Source organism: Pelophylax lessonae (genome assembly GCF_965119305.1).
Source record: "Pelophylax lessonae genome assembly, chromosome: 5".
In the NCBI taxonomy this organism is placed as follows: Eukaryota; Metazoa; Chordata; class Amphibia; order Anura; family Ranidae; genus Pelophylax; species Pelophylax lessonae.
In genome coordinates, this window is record NC_138772.1 from 465,019,599 (window position 1) to 465,039,221 (window position 19,623).

Genomic DNA, 19,623 nt, shown 5'->3' on the forward strand with positions numbered 1-19,623 from the left:
GGCTCCTCCCCCGTACGCGTTACGTCATATGACTTCGTCAGCGGGGTAGAGCCAAACGTAACCATCAGTCCTATAAAGTACAATACTAAGGATTGCCCGCCCGACTGCTGGCAAAGATGCCGTAATGTACGGCGCCATTCCCTGACTATACTCGCTTTAGGTATAGCGGTACTAACAGCAGGACAATCATTTATTTACTTTCAATAAATTTTTTTTTTAATAAATTTTTATTAGTTTTCAAAACAGTACAACAAGAATCATGAAGGTATACATAGTCGCAATCACAATGTTTCCAACAAAACACATTGAATTAGAATTTCAGAACTCAGTCATCAACAAAGGAAAGAAGGTTTATCATCTCAAAAGTAAACGTTAACAAGCTATAACTATTCAAGTTATTTCTCCAGTGGTTGTACTCATGTTTCGGGTGACCCAGCCCCTATCACGGGGCGGGGGTGAAATATTTGCTAGTGGTCCATATGTGCCAAGTAGAGTGGAATTTGGTTCCACCGTGAATCGAGTAGGCGTAGGCCTTCTCCATAGTGTATTGAAAATTAACCATCCTGATAACTTCTAGGTGGGATGGGGATGTGGTCTGCCTCCAATGTTTGGCAATTAGTGTCCTGGCCGCTACCAGGATGTGGAAGCATACTGTTCTCATATTTAAGGGTATATTATGTATTCCCAAGTTTAGTAATGCCATGTCCATATTGGGTTTGGTAAGTATGCCCGTAGTGGTCGAAAGCACCTCAAACACCCTACTCCAAAAGCTGGTTAGGCTTTTACATTTCCAAAAAATATGGGAGATGGTGCCTGTTTGGTCACAATTGCGCCAGCAAAGCGGGCTTGGGAACTGAAGAATTTAGACAGTCGATACGGTGTGAGGTACCATCTGGTTAGAAGTTTCTGCATTTGTTCCCAGTGGTTTACGCATCGGGAGGCCGTGAAGGAGGTGTGGATCGCCGTTTTCCACTGGTATTCGGAGTAGGGTGTCTGAAGCTCACTCTCCCACTTGATCATGTGTGTTGTTCTATGGAAAGTGTTTTTGCGCCCCAAAAGGTTGTATATGAGGGAGATGCCTTTAATTGGGGCCTCTACGTTCGTAAGGAATTGCCATAGTGCGGTGGGCAACCGTAGCTTAGGCAGGGGGTTTTTGCGTAAGAAACTAGCTATAGCGTTATAGGAAAACATGGCTTTGTGGGGGAGTTTGAATTCTGTGTGGAGGTCAAGGAAGGGTTTAAGTGAGTCCTGGCGGTAAAGTTGAGAAACCGACTGAATTCCAGCGGCCGTGAGCATAGTGGTTTTTGCGAACGGAAGCAGAACATTGAATACGGTTAGAGGCATAGGGATCAACATATCCGTCGGATGCTCGGATTTCCGTGCAACGAGGACTCGCCAGGAGCGCAGCGTCGCTTGAGACGTGATTGGCAATGACCTCACATCTAGGGGTTTCCATGCATCAGCTAGAAGCAATAAACTAAGATCCGACGATCGTGTCAATGCCGCTTCTATCGGTAGCCAGGGAAGGTTTCGCAAGTTGGAGAACCAGTGTTGGAGGGGGGTCAGTCTCGTCGCGTGATAGTAGTCCGTTATGTCTGGTAGCCCCAGTCCCCCTGCTTTTTTGTGACGAATCATATGTGTATGAGAACACCTGGCTCTCTTTCGTTGCCATACAAATGTGCAAAGTATTTTGGACAGGGAGGTAAGGTATGTACCGGTGATATGTATTGGGAGAGTGCGGAACATGTATAGGATTTTTGGAAGGCAGAGCATTTTGAATGCCGCTATTCGTCCCGCCCAGGAGATTTCGGTCGACTTGATACCAGTGGTATCTGCTGTTAGGGTGGATAGTAGGGATTTCATGTTGGAGTGCAACAATTTGGATGTGGGGAATGCTAGTTGGATCCCCAGATATTTTAGAGAGTCAGAAGTCCAGGCGTATGGGAGCTGTGTTTGGAGATGTTTGCGGGTGTTGTCGGGTATATTCATACCTAAGATTTCGGATTTTCCAAAATTTACTTTATAGAAGGACACCTTACTGAAGTCCTGAAGAATGTTATGAGCTGCTGGAAGGGACACCACGGGGTTCGTTAGACTCAAAATGACATCGTCCGCAAACAGAGTGATGATGTGCTTGGAGGATCCAAATTTAAAGCCGGATACCATGGGGGAGGAGCGTAGCAGTTGCGCCAGTGGCTCTATTAAAAGGTTAAAAATGAGGGGCGAGAGAGGGCACCCTTGTCGTGTACCGTTGGTGATGCTAAAGGGTTTAGAAAGCATGCCAGCGGACAGTACCTTAGCAGATGGAGAGGAGTATAAGGCCACTATGGCCGACAGGATCGGACCCGAGAATCCAAATTTGCGTAGATCCAATTCCATGTATTCCCAGTGGATACGGTCGAACGCCTTCTCTGCGTCTATGGAAAGAAGCAGAGAAGGCGTTCTGGAGCTCTCGGCATGATGCATTAAATTTATCACCCTTCTGGTCGCATCTGGGGCTTGCCTTCCCCGGACGAATCCCATTTGGTCTCCCCCCAGCAGCTTCGGCAAAAGTTTTGCTAGGCGGTTGGCGAGAAGTTTAGCGTATAATTTGACATCATTATTTAGGAGGGATATGGGCCTAAAGTTCGCTGGGGCGGTAGGGGGTTTACCTGGTTTAGGAAGGGTTATGATGTTCGCCTGGAGCATCTCCCCTGGGAAAGTGCCCGTGGCAATGGCCGAGGAAAATGCGGACAGCATGTGGGGCGAGAGTACGTCGTGGAGTGATCTGTAATATTCATTTGTTAACCCGTCAGGGCCTGGCGATTTATTTAAAGGAATACCTAGAATAGTCTGGGAAAGTTCTTTTGGCGTAAAGGGGGCATTCAGGGATGATAGGTCATCGGGCGTGAGAGAGGGAAGGTTCATACGACTCAAGAAGGCGAGGATTTCCGATGTCGACGAGCTATGTGTGGTCGAGTCGTTACGTAGGTTGTACAGGGAGCCATAATAGTCGGCGAAAGCGTCTGCAATTTGTTGAGGGTGCGTGTGTTTTTTGCCTGTATGGGGGTGAGTCACAAACGCTATTTTAGATTTGACTCTCCTGGCTTTAAGCCTGGAGGCCAGAAACTTGCCTGCCTTATTATGGTTCGAGTAATACTGGAGGCGGAGTTTCGCCAGCATTTTGTCGTGGTTTACAAGCAAAAGCCTGCGGAGTTCTGCTCTAAGAGCCGTGAGCTTGGATGACAATATTTGTGAGGGGTGTTGTTTATTGGTCTCTTCCAGGGATTTAATGTTTTCGAGGGTGTCTCGAAGCGTTTTCTGATATTTCTTTTTCATTCTAGAGGCTAATTGAATGAGAATTCCTCTCGCATACGCCTTGTGGGCATTCCAAAGCATGAAGGGGTCTATGTCAGGGGTGGCATTGTTTGTGAAGAATTCCCTAAGCTGAGTTTGGAGGTGCTTGAGAGAATCGGGGTCTGACAGGGTTGAATTATTACATCTCCATATGAACGAAGACGGCTGGGGAGCTGACGCGGATACGGACATATGTATGGCGGCGTGGTCTGACCACGTGATGGGGGATATGGATGTGTGCAGTACCAAGGGCAGGATCGTCGAGTCAAAAACATGTCGATCCTGGAGTAAGTGAGGTGACTTGCCGAGAAGAAGGTATAGTTCCTCTCCTCCGCGTGTTGGTATCTCCATATATCATGTAGATTTTCCGCATGTAGGAGAGCCAAGGAAGTAGATATGGTTTTACCACTGGAAGTCGAGTCCATGGCAGGGTCTGCTACAGAGTTAAAATCTCCACATATGATCAGTTTGCCTACCGTGAGTTTACGAACCTTTGCAAATAGCTTCCTCAAGAATTTGAGCTGGTGGTGGTTGGGAGCATACACATTTACGATAGTATAATCACAATCATCAATATTACAGTTCAGGATAATGAATCTTCCGTCTGTGTCCTCCACCACCCGAGAGTAGGTGAAGGTCACAGAGTAACTGACGGCCAACAGGGTACCTCGCTTCTTTTCATGGGAGTTTGCCATAAAAACATGGGGGTAGTCCGGGTGGGAGCAACGAGGTACTGAGCCGAGCTTAAAATGGGTTTCCTGAATAGCCAGGATGTCAGCCTTGTGTGACTTCGCTTCTTTCCACATCGAAAATTGTTTTGCAGGGTGGTTTAACCCCTTAACATTCAATGATAACAACTGTAAAGCCATGTTGGAGCTCGTGGAAGTTCAGAGAGTCCGTAGTGGGCTCGTTGTTGAGGGCACACAAGAAAAAATATGAAAAAACAATCCGCATGGAACATGGTGTAGGATAGTACAAAGGGGTACCTGGAGGGAGGACACAGAAGCTGTCTGGAGCTGGATATCGAAGACGAAGCACTTAAAGCACTTGTGGAGTTCGGTGAGTGGCACAGATGAAGACTGGACGGAAGTCCGGAACACAATATCGATGAGGGAAACCACTGTCCATGGATGTTGCAACAACCGTAGCTGAGTCCTGTTCTGAAAAAGAATTGTAGAAAACAAGAAAAAACAATACAAGTAAAAAAGGATATGGTCCTGGCGGACCATAAGGGCAGCTGTTGCTGCGCGGTCGGTGGGGTTGCTAGCACGATATCAGGTGCTACAGAGATCGGGAGGGCCATCGCGCCCAGCCTTGGAAATAAACGTCAACATCATTTTGAACGGTGAGAGGACCTGGATCTGGAAGGCCTGGACACTGTATGCCAGTCAGGCTGCATACGTGGAAGTGGAGGATCAGGGGGTCTAGGACGCTGGTCTGTGGTGTCAGGGAGGATGTGCCACTGCTTGAGGAGACGGAGACCCTGTTCCATAGATGTGATTTGGGAGGTGGAACCCATATGGGTCACGCACAACTTAGCGGGGTATTTCCATTTATATATGATCTTATTGTTCCTCAGGGCCTTGGTTATGGAGTTCAGATTCCTGCGCAATTGGAGTGTATATTGAGAATAGCCAGGCAGGACCTGGAGGGTCGATGCGATGTCAGGGAGGCGATCTTTCCTCCTGAATGATTCTAATATCTTCTCCTTAGCTTGAAAAAAGTGGATCCTCATGAGGACATCCCGAGGGATGTCTTGCGGCAGGAATGAAGGTTTGGGGATTCGGTGGATGCGGTCTATAGTGAGATCCGCACTGGTGAGTTCAGGCACCACTTTCTGAAACAAATCCCGTACATAGGTGGGCAATTGGTTGGGTTGGATTGTTTCAGGAATCCCCCGTATCTTGAGGTTGTTACGCCTCGATCTATCCTCAAGATCTGCTATCTTCGCTTGCATGCGATGTATGTCTTCCTGATGGGAAGTGTGAGCGTCCACTAGGGAGTTATAGGACACAGTAAATTCCTCCATCCTCCCCTCCACGTTGTGCACCCTGTCACCTAAGCCATGCAATTCTCTTTGACAATAGGAGATGGAGGCCTGGATGTTGGCCTGCATGGACGAATGCAGCAAGGAAAGCATGTCCTTTAGGGTAGTGTCTGACACTGGCTGCCCGGTAGTGGGTAGGTTCTCATAGGGGTCTGGTGGTGGAGAGTAGGCCCAAGGCGTGCATGGGGCGGTGGATGCAGTGCTCACCTCCATGGATGTGGATGCTTGTTCTGTCAGGGAGTCCCTCCTCGGGCGAGACTTCGCCGGGCTCTGTGCAGATGGCGTGGAGGGAGAGGAGTCCGCAGACCTTGCCAGCCGCATCGGGAGTGTGCTCTGTGTTCGCGGCGCCGTCGTGACGTCATGCGCCCGCGACTCGGGCGGTAGAGGGAGCAGCCGGCCTGCCGATGGGATGTCTCCGCCGCCATGTTGGCGGAGACCTGGCGGGAGCGGTCCGAAAAATTCGGACAGTTTGCGGACCGGAGGGACTCCTTTGTTTCTCCGGGTCATGGTGGCGGTGTGCTCGGGTCATTCCCCTGCAAGGATATATCAGTCCCAGGGCCGTAGGATAGCTGTGTCGGGCCGTAGATATAAATAAGGCTGAGCGCTGGCTGGAGCTCCCGGATCAAGCGGCCATCTTAGTCGGCGGTCGCCACGCCCCCCTCACAATCGTTTATTTAGACAAATATATTGTACATATTGAAGAAAAGCAGTCTGCTACCATTCCTGGGAGACCGCATAAATCCCCATTACGGCATAATCAATATTCAGGAGCCTACTCACATCGAATCCATGGAGGTTCTATCTAGTTACATTAACTCATTCATTGCCTACTGTGAAAAACAAGCATAAATATACATACATTGACATAGATTTATTTCAGAGTAAACATGAGAAATTAGTTCATAATACCCCCCTAAAGGCATATGTGCGAGTTTAGTGCGGATGCGGTACGAATTCAGCCATACAAAGTGTATGGCTGAAATTCTCACCGCACATGAGATCTCATGTAATTTAGGAGCAGTGCGCCCTGAATTACATGCGATCTCCTCAATCGCACAAATGTGAATCAGGGCTAAAAGAGATTTAAAAAAAAAAAAAAAGATCTCTGCCTTTCCAGCCTCGTACACGACAGTGTTTGTGTCTGCCAGGCCGGACGTGACATCGTACTCGGGCTTCCGAAGGTCATAGAGACTGCTGGCGACAATCTGGTCCTCAGTATTCTCTATGGTGAACTTCCGCCGCTGGCGGATTACTTCTCCGGCTTGCAGATTGCGCGGGCTAGCCGGTAGAAGCACCGGAGGGCAGCGGGAGGGGACGTCCCCTCCCACTGCCTGTAAGAACGATCAAGCGGCTGAACAGCCACTATGATTGCTCTTACGGTGCAGGGAATCGCCAGCTTAAAAAGAAGATATTGCCATTTAAAGCCCAGGACGTCATATGACTGCCTTGGATGGGAAGTGGTTCAAGTAGCTGTAAACCTATAACTGCCACTTCGTAGAAGCTTCAACCCTTTCATCACACGTAGAACTAGAGGCAGAACTTCCTTTTTCTCTTTCGTTCATTGAGGGACACAGCTCCTGATCTTATTAACCATTGTGTTATACTGCCCCCTACAGGAGTAGGACACTAGGCAGAAAAAGTCTGACTATGGGCAGTCCCAGGGGGTATACTCCCTCTCTCTCGGTTATAGGTACTAAGTTTTTTTTCTGTCTAGTCAGGAGTAAGGACCTAGTTCCTTGCTGGGATCTTTGGTCCTGGCAATTTTTTTATTTTTAAATAGATTTTTTTCTCTTGGTTTTTTCCTGTGAGATTTACAATCAACTGCCAGACGGGGCCACAGGCTGGATGATCTAGATCCAGTGGTCACCCCAGTCTGGCCAGCGAGCGCGCGTAGACCTCAGCTCCGTCCTGGGTCAGCCGCGACATAGCCCCACCGGACAGGGGCTTGAGTTTGCATACAACCGGGTCTCAGCCCGAATAGCAGCGTTTCTCCTGGCTGACAGCCTCCCCATTTAGATGGCGGTGGGTTCTGTCTGGAGCAGTGCCCACCTGGTTCCTGGTATGGTGAGTAGCTATCAACCCTCTCCCCCTGGAGGAGGGTTTTGGGGTGGACGTGGGCCCCTCCTTGAAAGGGTCGGACCCTCGGGTTCCCCTGCTTCCCATCAGGCACCCCCCTTCATCTGTCCCCCCATCCACCCCACCCCCTTCCACTTATGCTGGGCTGTGTGGGTGGTCTGGTCCACCTCCTGGGATGTGGACAGGGTGCTATGCTGGTCATAGTGGTGGGGCTGCCAGTGATCGGCTGTGCAGGGGAGGGGTTGTACCTGGTTGGGGCTCCTGCCAGGGGCCACCTGTCCTGCCAGGGCCTGTCCTGGGCAGCAATTTTGGTGGTGACAGCCCCTCCTCATCTCCTGATGCTGACTCCTGGATTTTTTCATTTCTTGATCACCGCTCGTGCAGTGCAGATTCTCCTGGTGGCTGCAGTGCCTGGTTTCTGCGGGGTGGTGAGTCTGGTGGGGTCCTCTCCGCTGAGAATCGCTTGGTGCTTTGTGCCTGGCGACCGGCTGGTGCTGCCAGCGCGGTGGGGGTTGTCCCTTAGCAGTGTTACACTTTTTTGTGGGCCCCCCTTGGTGACTCAAGGAGTCTTTGGAGCACATCTCTCCACCTGATCCCCTCTCTGGGGCTGCGGGGCCCTCTGGGTCCCATTCATCCACCGATGCACTGACGGCGGTCATAGAGTCCCCTGTGTCTCGGGTGGAGGTGGCTTTTGGATGACGGGCAGGCATAAAGCACCCCACCGCCTTCCCCTGCCTCATCTGTCTCATCTGATCCTGAATCTGATTCGGCCTTTCACGGACTTGGGTGACCCTGCTGGGTCTGCGACCACGCACCCTGAATCCTCAGATAGTGAGGATGATTCCTCCGCTTCTGCAACTGCGCACGGAAAGGCACAGTATCTGTGCTTGAGACCTAAAGTTCGAGGACGTGGCTGTGACGGCGGCGCAGGTTCCCTTTGGCACTCACAAGCCATCCAGAGCGGCAAAGGAGTTCCCTTTCCCCTCCTATTTTGACAGAATTGTTACTGAAGAGTGGGGACGACCAAAGGGTCCCATTGGGGTCCCTAAGTGAGTTTCTAGGCGATACGCCTATGAGGAGTAAGAAGTGGACTGTTGCACCGAAGTTGGACCCCCGGGTTTCCAGATTAAACATGGCAACCATAATTCTGGGGAAGAGTCCCCGGCCTTTAAGGACCCGGCTGACAGGAAGGGGGAGGCTGTGGCCCCCAATTTATACACCCTTGCTGGTTTGGCACTAAGGCCGATTTTCACTATTGCCCTGGTTTCGCAGACTCTGACCAAGTGGGCTAAGCTTTTACGCCATGACCTAGAGGGGAGTAGCTCCCCCCTGCCTTTGCTGAGCTGGCGGACCAGCTGGTCCAGGGGCTGCAGTTTATTTGTGATCCCTCTTTGGATGCAGCTCCCCTCGTGACTCGGCTCTCTGTTTCGGCAGTGTTCCTTTCGGCGTTGTCTTTTAGCTCAAATGCTGGTCTTGCGGACCAGACTTCTCAAAAGACTGACTGTTCTTTCCTTTCAAGGAGATCGCCTGTTTGGTGCTACACTTGATGACATCATTAAAGGTCTCACTGGCCGACTGACAAGGGATCGGAGCCCTTTGTGACCTCCTCTGGAGGATCCAAGCAAACTTGGTCTGGCAAGTCAAGTGCAGGCTTCTCCAGACCCGGAGACAGGGCCCCTTCAGCAGGAAGGTGCGCCCTCACCCATATCTGGGGTGGGGGGGGAAGTCTTTGCTTGTTCCCGGACCTGTGGTCTCCCCTGGTACAAGAACAAGGGGATCCACTAGGTCACTCAGTCTGGCTACAAGATCGAGTTTCGTTCTTACCCTTCGGTAAGGTTTTTCCTTACGATGTGCGCTTACAGGCTCTTTTTGGGGTGGTGCAAGACCTTTTACTTTACGGGTGATGGTTCCGACTTCAGAATGTTTTCAGGGGTTTTACTCAAACCTGTTTTCAGTCCCCAGTAAGGAAGGCAAGGTGCGTCCAAATTCCATCCACAAGCTGGACTATCAGGGTCTTACTCTGGATTCGGCCTTAGCCACAGTGCTCCTTCCTCTGGACAAACTCCAGAATCTACTGTCTGCAATTCATTTCCTGCTGTCCAGCAGATGGTCATCCCTCCGGACTTGCATGCGGGTGCTGGGCCTGATGGTGTCTACCTTCAAGGCAGTTCTGTTTGCACAGTTCCATACAAGGTCACTGCAAGAGAGATTCTGGCCAAATGAGACAAGAATCCGCTTACTCTGGACAATCAGACCTGGCTGAGCCGGAGAAAGAAAGAGTCCTTGATATGGTGGCTTCGTACAGACTACTGATGAATGTCTTGGAATTCCGAGCGATCAGACTGTGCCTGGAACATTGCATGGATCGTCTTCAGGGATGTCCAGTGCGTATTTAATTGGACAGTGCCACGGCCGTGGCTTATGTCAGTCACCAGGGGGGCACAAGAAGTGTCCTGTCGGCTCTGGAGGTATCCGGCTTTCTAAGGCGGGCAGAACGATTTGTTCCAGCCCTCTCCGCCATACACATTGCCAAGGTGGAAAACTGGAGGGCGGATTACCTCTCCGGATTGTGTCTCCGGTGAGGCATCCCAGGCTCAACAGAATGGTGAAGAGGTTTGTGGCTCAGTCACGGGATCCTCTGGCGGACGCCACTGACGCCCTGGTGGCCTGTGGGGTCAGTATCGTATGATTTATGCCTTCCCTCCTCTCAAGCTTCTGCCAAGGCTTCTGCGCAGGATCGAGGCAGAAGGTATTCCGGTCATCTTAGTGGCTCTGGACTGGCCTCGCCGGGCTTGGTACTCCGATCTGGTGGAGATGGTCGCCAACATTCCTTGGAAGCTTTCTCTCAGGGAGGATCTGCTGTCCCAAGGACCAATCTTCCATCCTTCTTTACAGTTGTGAGTCAGTGTTTCCAACACTGTTAAAAGCTAGGAAACCTACTTCTAGGAAGATCCACCATCGTATGTGGAAGACGTACATTGTACGTTGTGAGTCTCTTGGGGTTCATCCTCGCTCTTGTTCGGTGGCTCGGATCTTGACCTGCCTTCAATGGGGGGGTTGAGCAGAAACTGGCCTTGAGCACTATCAAGGATCAGGTGTCAGCCTTAGTGATCATATTTCAACGGCCCTTGGCCAAATACTCCCTGGTGCATACTTTTCTTACGGGAGTTAGGCACTTGACGCCTCCAGTGCAGCCTCTGTTGGCGCCTCGGAACCTCGATTTAGTGCTCTATCCTCCAGAAGCCTCTTTTTGAGAATCTCTTTGGGAGATTCCCCTGCTTACACTGTCCCAGAAGATGGCCTTTTTGGTGGCTTTTACCTCTGCGCGCAGGGTGTTGGAATTGGCTGTTATCCTGTCGTTCACCTTACTAGTGGTTCACAGTGATTAGGTGGCTCTTTGCCCCTGTCTGTCGTTCCTTCCTCAGGTTGCCTCTGATTTTAATTTGAATGAAGACATTGTGTTGCCTTCCGTGTCCCAGGCCAACACATCCAAAGGAAATTGCATTGCAAGTCTTGGATGTGGACTGGGCAATTAGGGTGTACCTGGCAGCTACTGAGTCTTTTAGGAAGTCAGACTCCCTATTTGTGCTCACTGATGGGCCTCGGAAAGGGTTGTCCATTTCCTCTGCGACCATTTCCAGATGGATCAGACAGACGGTGGTTCAGATCTATCCCATCCAGGATCAGGTTCCTCCTTTCCCTATCAAGGCCCATTCTACTTGGGTGCTCAGTGCCTCCTGGGCTTTCTGTCATCAGGTGTCAGTGACGCAGGTTTGCAAGGTGGCCTCCTGGTCGCCAATGCACACTTTCACAAAGTTCTATAAAATGGATGTGTTGGCATTTGCTGCTGCTTCCTTTTGGCTGCAAGGTTTTTGCAGGATGCTGTTTAGAGGATCTGGTCCTCTTTGAAGGTGTATTGTTTTTTCTTTTTTTTTTTTTTCAGGTGAGCTCCTGTTTACCTGGTTGGCTATAGTTAGCCTTGGGAATTTATTTTTCGATGTTCCCACCCCTCATGTTTAACACTGTTTTGGGACGTCCCAATGGTTAAGAAGATCAGGAGCTGTGTCCATCAATGAACGAAAGAGAAAATGTGACTTTTGACTTACCGTAAAATCCATTTATCTGATGTTCATTGACGGACACAGCACCCACCCCTCTGTGGAGTTGTAATTCTTGTGACACTGCTTGTAACAACAAAACTGAGCACCTATAGCTGACAGGGATTATACCCCCTGGGACTGCCCATAGGCCTAGCCAGTCTTTTTTTCTGCCTAATGTCCTAGTCCTGTAGGGGGCAGTATAACCCAGTGGCTAAGAAGATCAGGGACTGTGTACTGTATGTAGAGTAGTAATTGGGGTATCCTAAGGCTCTGTCCTGGGACCTACTCGGTTTAATTAATTTTATAAATGATATAGAGGACAGGATAAATAGCTCCATCTCAGTGTTTGCTGATGACACAAAAATAAGCAGGGCAATAACCTCACGGCAGGATATAGAAACCTTACAAGAGGACCTCAATAAATAATGAAGAGGACTACTACATCACAAATGAGCTTCAACATTGAAAAATGTAAAGTAATGCACTTGGGGGTTAAAAATATAAACACAAGTTACTTACTAGGGGGAGAAGCTCTGGGGGATTCAAGGATGGAGAAAGATCTTGGCGTCCTAGTAGAAGACAAACTGAGCAATAGCATGCAGTTTCAAGCTGCAGCAAGCAAAGCCAGAAGAATATTAGCATACGTTTAAAAAGGAGATTTACTCCAGAGATAAATTGATAATTCTGCCAATTTATAAAATTCTGGTTTGACTGCATCTGTAGTATTCTGTCCAGCTCTGGTCATCAATCCTCATGTTCTGGAACTGAAGAGAGTTCAGAGAAGGGCAACAAAATTAATAAGGGGGCTCGGGGACCTCAATTACAAGGAACGACTACAATCGCTAAAGTTATTCTCCTTTGAGAAGAGACAATTGAGAGAGATATGATCAAAAAATACAAATCTCTCAACGATGATCCCAGTGTAGGTAGGAAACTCTTCAGTCTCAGGGAGTGTAGGAAGACACGGGGTGACACAATGAGACTGGAGGAGAAACGGTTTAACCTTAAGTTGCATAGGGGGTTATTTATTGTCAGGATGGTAAGGATGTGGAACTCTCTTTCACAATTGGTGGTGTCAGCAGGAAGTATTATTAGTTTCAAAATACTTTTGGATGTGCATCTTAGCGAACACAATATTCAGGGTTATGGGAAATTATTATCTTCACGAACACACACAGACAGGTTGAACTGAATGGACTATTGTCTTTATACAGCCCTACAACTATGTAACTATGAATTTTTAAATGAATATGAATTTATTGTTGGTCATTATGGGCACCTTTTTTAGGCTAGGTTCACACTGGTGCAATGCCAGACTTTGCATGCGATTCACACTGCATTGCTGTGTGGTGTAAATTCAACCATCTGGTTTTTATGGCTGAAATCGCATCATATTCTCACCAAAATTATGCAGGACCCCCCCTTTTTTTTGTCCCCACTGGAATAGAATCACATGGGGGTTCAGACTTACATTATATGATTTCACAGTTCGCACTGCAATCTGCGAACCGATTTGAGGGTGTCATTACCTTTTTTATATAGACACCCGCAGCGATTCGCAAAGAGCAGCGTGAACTGCCTGTGAGTGAGAAGCAATGCAGAAACCTGCACAGGAATCGCTGTGGTTCCTGCATCGCACCAGAGTGAAACCAGCCTAAGCACAAGAAAAATGCTATATAATCTAATCTCTATCTCATATTTCTAGTGCTTAGGCTGGGTTCACACTACAAATTATTCTATTTTTTTTTTTTTTTCTGTGGTTGTTAGGACTTGAATCTACATATACAGGAAATATAAAATTGAATCTCTATCTGCCACATCCAAATACAATACAGGGTTCGTACAGTCATGAAAAACCTGGAAAAGTCATGGAATTTTAAAATGGCAATTTCCAGGCCTGGAAAAGTAATGAAATTTGTTTCACAATCACTGTATATTCGAATATGCAGAAAAGAAAGCAAGGCGCCACTCAGTGTAGCAGATGTAAATAATTTTATTGACACACATTAAAAACTTACATGGAGGTAAGCGTCTATCTTCATAGCTCAGCGTCCCTCCGGGTCCACGGTGTTTCCATCCCTGAGGCTGGCCAGCAGCCGGGAAATGACACTAGGGGAGAACCCTAGGGGACTCAGTCAGATTGAGGCAGCGGGGAAGCGCATGCCGCGCGAACGTGATGATGCGGGGGGTGGTAATAGGTTTTGGAGCATGCGTGAACCGCTCCGGAGCGGTTCACGCATGCTCTGAAACCGGTAACTGCCCCCGACCTAACCCTCCCCCCCAAATCACGTTTGTGCGGCCCTCCAATGAGGTATGCGCTTCACCGCTGCCTCGATCTGATTGGTTCTCCCCTAGTGTCATCTCCCGGCTGCTGGCCAGCCTCAGGGACGGAAACGCCGCGGACCCGGAAGGACCCCGAACTATGAAGATGGACGCTTACCTCCATGTAAGTTTTTAAATAAAATAATTTACATCTGCTACACTGAGTGGCGCCTTTCTCTCTTTTCTGCCTATTCGTGGGACCATTGCTTTGGACTAACAAAGAGCTGCCCTCAATGTAAGCGCCACATTTGTGCATCTGTGCCATCTATACCAGTCCGGCTGCACCTTCTCCATCATGACTGTACACTACAAAGCTTGTCATTTTATTTTAGTAAAAATATGCTGGGTGTAACATGGATTTTCTTCTTATTTAACATGTATACGTAGACATTTCATGAAACGTTAGGTCATGAATATTTACTTGAAGTCATGGAATTTTATTGGTAAAAATGTGTACGAGCCCTGCCAATAGGTACACAAGAACTTGCAGAACCCCAGTTCTGCCTGTCTAGGCGGACTTTACTGGCAATGTATTGAGACAAAAATTTTACAAAATTGCAACCTTTTATTCATATAGTTTTAAATATTCATATAGTTTTAAATAAAGAAAAAATGTATGTAATAATTGGGACATAACATTATATCCAGAGAAAGTGTACATAAACATACATCACAAATTTACACAATATAAAAGCAACATGCAACAGGACATGAAAGGAACTAGAACAGAGGGCACCCTCTCCTGGTGAGGAGGTTAGGGTGATCTATACACCCCACGATGAAACCATGAGGTGAAAAAGTTGGTTGATGGGTTCACCAAGGCATAATATATTATAAGGCATAATATAATACATTCACCCCCCTACTGATAGACCCTATGTGTAAGTACTTTAATTCTTTAGCGAAGGGTAGCGTAATTCCCCTGGAAGCACTGTTGGCCCATACAGTCAGGTCCATAAATATGGGGACATGGACACAATTCTAATCTTGTTGGCTCTATACACCACCACAATGGATTTGAAATTAAACAAACAAGATTTGCTTTAACTGCAGCTTTAATTTGAGGGTATTTACATCCAAATCAGGTGAAAGGTGTAGGAATTACAACAGTTTGTATATGTGCCTTCCACTTTTTAAGGGACCAAAAGTAATGGGACAATTGGCTGCTCAGCTGTTCCATGGCCAGGTGTGTGTTATTCCCTCATTATCCCATTTACCAGGGTTTGACAATCCCCGGGCGCCAGGTCACATTTGCGACTAGAATTAGCGACCTGGCGCCTAGGGTGCACTGCGGAAGATGTCCTGTCGCTTTGCGCCCCCCCCCCCCCCGAGCGCTCGAACTGGCGGGATCTTGTGGTGGCCGGGAGTATGACAACAAGCAGTAACTAGGAATGCAAGGAATTTCCAGTGCTTGTTCTCAATGCCCGCCCTTCTCCTTCCCAAGAGGTGGAGAGACGGAAGTTTTTGCAGTCTTCATCTGGCACCCTTTGCTTAAAGGTAAGTGTGCAGGGAGTGTGGTTATTATTTGATTTTATTTTTAAATCCCATTTTACACCGCTCTCTCCTGGAAGTTCAAGTATAATGTGTTCTACATATTTATGCACTTCTGCAAAAGAGTGTTAGGGCTCTTTCACACGGGCGTTCCGATCAGATCCGCCTGTCAGTTTTTTAGGCAGATCTGATCGGATGCCCCATTCAGCCCTATGGAGCAGCGGATGTCAGCGGTGACATGTCTGCTGACACCCGCTGCCATCCGCATCCAATCCTGTCTTTGAAATCCGGACGGATGGAAACCCTATTTTCCATCCGTCCTGGGGATCGGATCGGATGGGAGCGGACAGGCGGTCCGCTCTCATCCGATTCCCCATAGAGAGCAGCGGGGCTCTGACACCTCCCTCTCCGCACACAGTGCGGAGACGGAGCTGTCATCCGCCGGCTCAGCAGGGATCGGCGGATCGATCCCCGCTGAGCAGAGCACGGTCTGCAACAGAATGCGGACCGTGTGAAAGGGGCCTTACTTTAAAAATTGCATTTTGTAATCTCCTTGCAATGTGTTGATCTTTTGTTTTGCATTATAATCCCTTATTCACAATAAGAATCTTTCATGGAAAAAAAAAATATATATTATTTTTCATCATCTCCCTGCCCTGCCATGCCACACAGCCTAAGGTGGCATATGTTACTCTTGGTCACTGGATCTCCTATCGCCCCAACCTTGCTGCACTGTTTAAATTTAAGATCGGTTATTTTCGTCATTGAAAATAAAGCTTTGTTAAAAAAAAAAAAAACTTGCTCCTACTTTTTTAGCTGGCTCCTAGATTCCAAACAAATTTGTCAAGCCCTGCCATTTACAAGAAGCAAATAAAAGGTCCAGAATTCATTTCAAGTGTGCTATTTGCTTTTGGAATCTGTTGCTGTCAACTCTCAATATGAGATCCAAAGAGCTGTCACGATCAGGGAAGCAAGCCATCATTAGGCTGAAAATGATGTGACTGCTGACAAAAGCAGCAGCATGATATTATCTGCTCATATTCAGCCAAATGCTTCAGAACTCATTGGACGGCGCTTCACAGTGCAGATGGACAATGACCCGAAGCATACTGCGAAGGCAATCAAAGAGTTTTTTAAGGGAAAGAAGTGGAATGTTATGCAATGGCCAAGTCAATCACCTGACTTGAATCCGATTGAGCATGCATTTCACTTGCTGAAGACAAAACTGAAGGGAAAATGCCCCAAGAACAAGCAGGAACTGAAGACCGTTGCAGTAGAGGCCTGGCAGAGCATCACTAGGGATGAAACCCAGCGTTTGGTGATGTCTAAGCGTTCCAGACTTCAGGCTGTAATTGACTGCAGAGGATTTGCAACCAAGAATTAAAAAGTGAAAGTTTGATTTATGTTTGTTAATCTGTCCCATTACTTTTGGTCCCTTTAAAAAGTGGGAGGCACATATACAAACTGTTGTAATTCCTACACCGTTTACCTGATTTGGATGTAAATACCCTCAAATTACAGCTGAAAGTCTGCAGTTAAAGCACATCTTGTTTGTTTAATTTCAAATCCATTGTGGTGGTGTATAGAGCCAAAAAAATTAGAATTGTGTCAATGTCCCAATATTTATGGACCTGACTGTATCTCAGTGATCCCGAAAGAAGGTAAATACCCCATCGTTCCCCCCAAAGTTACCATCCCATATCCTTACTAAACATGGATATTAAAATCTTAGCAAATATTCTGGCAAACGGATTGAAGGATCTCATGCCCCATATCATTCACCATGACCAAACAGGATTCTTTATAGGTTGCAAAGCCAGAGACAACTCAATTAGGGCAATCCAACTAATACACTGGGCCTGAAATTGTCAGGTATCTTCACCTTACTTAGGGCTCTTTTACACGGGCGTTGCTTTTTTTTTTGCCCGATCAGGTCCTTTTTTTTTTTTTGTAACGGACACGGATGACACTTGTGTCATCCGGTCCGTATGTCCGTTTTTCATCCCATCCGTTTGCGGATGAAAAACTGACATAATGCATGTCTATGTAAATACGGATGTCTGCGGATGACACAACTGACATCCGTTTTTGCTTCAGTTCCGTTTTTTGAAAGGAAGAAAAAATAGGGTTCTCCTCCGTTAAAAAAAACTGAACTGAACTGACAAAAAACGGATGTCAGAGGATGATCATCCGATGACATCCGTATTTACATAGAGATACATTATGTCCGTTTTTCATCCGCAAACGGATGGGATGAAAAACGGACATACGGAACGCCCGTGTGAAAGAGCCCTTAATCCTATCAACAGACACAGAAAAAGCATTTGATTGCGTGGACTGGTCTTACCTACGAGCGGTACTGGAGACCTCGGGGTTGTGCCTGACAATGCTAACCTGGATTATGGCCCTCTATTCCGCCCCCAGTGCACAGGTTAAGGTTAACAGACTTTTCTCCTCCAGGTTCACAATAACGAATGGCACAAGACAAGGGGTGGGTTGCCCACTCTCGCCCCTCCTTTTCACTCTAGTCCTTGAACCCCTATTGTGTAAAATACGAGTGAACACAGATATAAAGGGCTTGAAGGTGGGCAACATGGAGTAAAAAACTTCCAGCTTATGATGTGCTATTCCATCTCACAGACCCCCTAATCTCATTGCTGGTCCTGAACTTGAGCATTTTGGTATACTCCCAAATTTCAACATTAACCTTGTAAAATCATAAATTCTGCCCATTCAACTATGCCATGCTATGGCAAACAGCCTTAAGGCTGCATTTCTCTTTACATGGGCCAAATCCTCCCTGCGATATCAAGGCATCCAGCTTACAGACTGCTTTGACACTATATACTCGGCCAATTACCCCACATTGCTGGCTGCAGTTAGACAGGATCTCTTACACTGGACTGAGACTGCTTTCACTTGGCTGGGAAGGGTAAACCTAAAAACGAATATCCTCCCAAGGATACTCTTCTACCTGCAGATGCTACCTAGACTCTTACCTAAAAGCTGCTTCACCCAGTTAACTAGCATGTTGTCTGGGTTTGTCTGGAATTCACAGAGACAACAAATAACTGAGAGTACTGAGGTGCCCAAAGCAGGCAGGTGGTTTGGGTATCCCAGAGGTACAGAGATACTACAGGGCTTTAGTCCTCTAACGGATCCTGAACTGGCGTTTCCACACCCACTCCAGGCTATGGGTCTCTGTGGAGAAGTTTGGGATCAAATCAAACGACTCCTAGACTAGGTGCCGTCTGTGTCCCCGCTGGCGCCACTGGGGGTTTCCTTTGGTTCCCTCCAGGGGAGCGGATGGCATTCTTTTGGGCCCTGGATGGATGATGGTAACGCCAATTGCCGTAAACTTATGAGGAGTTGTAGGCTGTTACCCTTTGAGACCTTGAGAGACCCACATGGGGGTTCTAAAAATGGATTTCTGTAGGTACAGACAACTACACTACTTTTTTTTAAATTAATGCCGTTCTATAAGGGATATTGCTTCTCTTACATCATCATTTGACTGCCTTTTTATAATGGATGAGCCTATACCACATATGTTCTCTGAACTTTACCAACTGTTGGGGTCGGCTGTCTCTGCCACTAAGCCCACATATATGCAGGTCTGGAAAAGGGACCTGTGGTCAGAGTTTACCACTGCTCAGCTGACCCACCTGTACCAGCTTACCCATCCCAGTTCTATCGACTCAAATGCAGGAGACAAACTATAAGATCCTGTCACGCTGGTACTGGTTACCCACAGACCTAGCCCGCATATTTCCTTCGACCTCTGAGCTGTGCTGGAGGGGCTGCGGAGGACGTGGTACGCTCTTGCACCTGTGGTTGGAGTGCCCTATTATAATACCTTTTTGGACTGACCTCAAGGCTCAGATTTAAACTTTCCTGGACCTTGACATCCCCTTCTCCCCGATCCATTTCCTCCTGCAGGTTCCTCCTATGATGATTAGTCGTATCGGAGGAGTGTTCTGCCCCACTTGTTGAACACAGCCAAGAGGTTACTCCCAATCTATTGGAAGCGAACACAAATTCCTGGTCGAGAGGAGTGGGTGCGTAAGGTTAATGAGATCAGAGAGGCTGAGGATTGGATTGCAACTTGTAAAGGTACCCAAGATCGTTTTGCCATCACCTGGTCACCATGGCTGGACCACATTTGTGACCCAGATCAAGTATCCTCCAGTCTAGATTTGGACCTGTTGGAGCTGGCGGAACCATCTCTTAAGCCCCGTACACACGATCAGA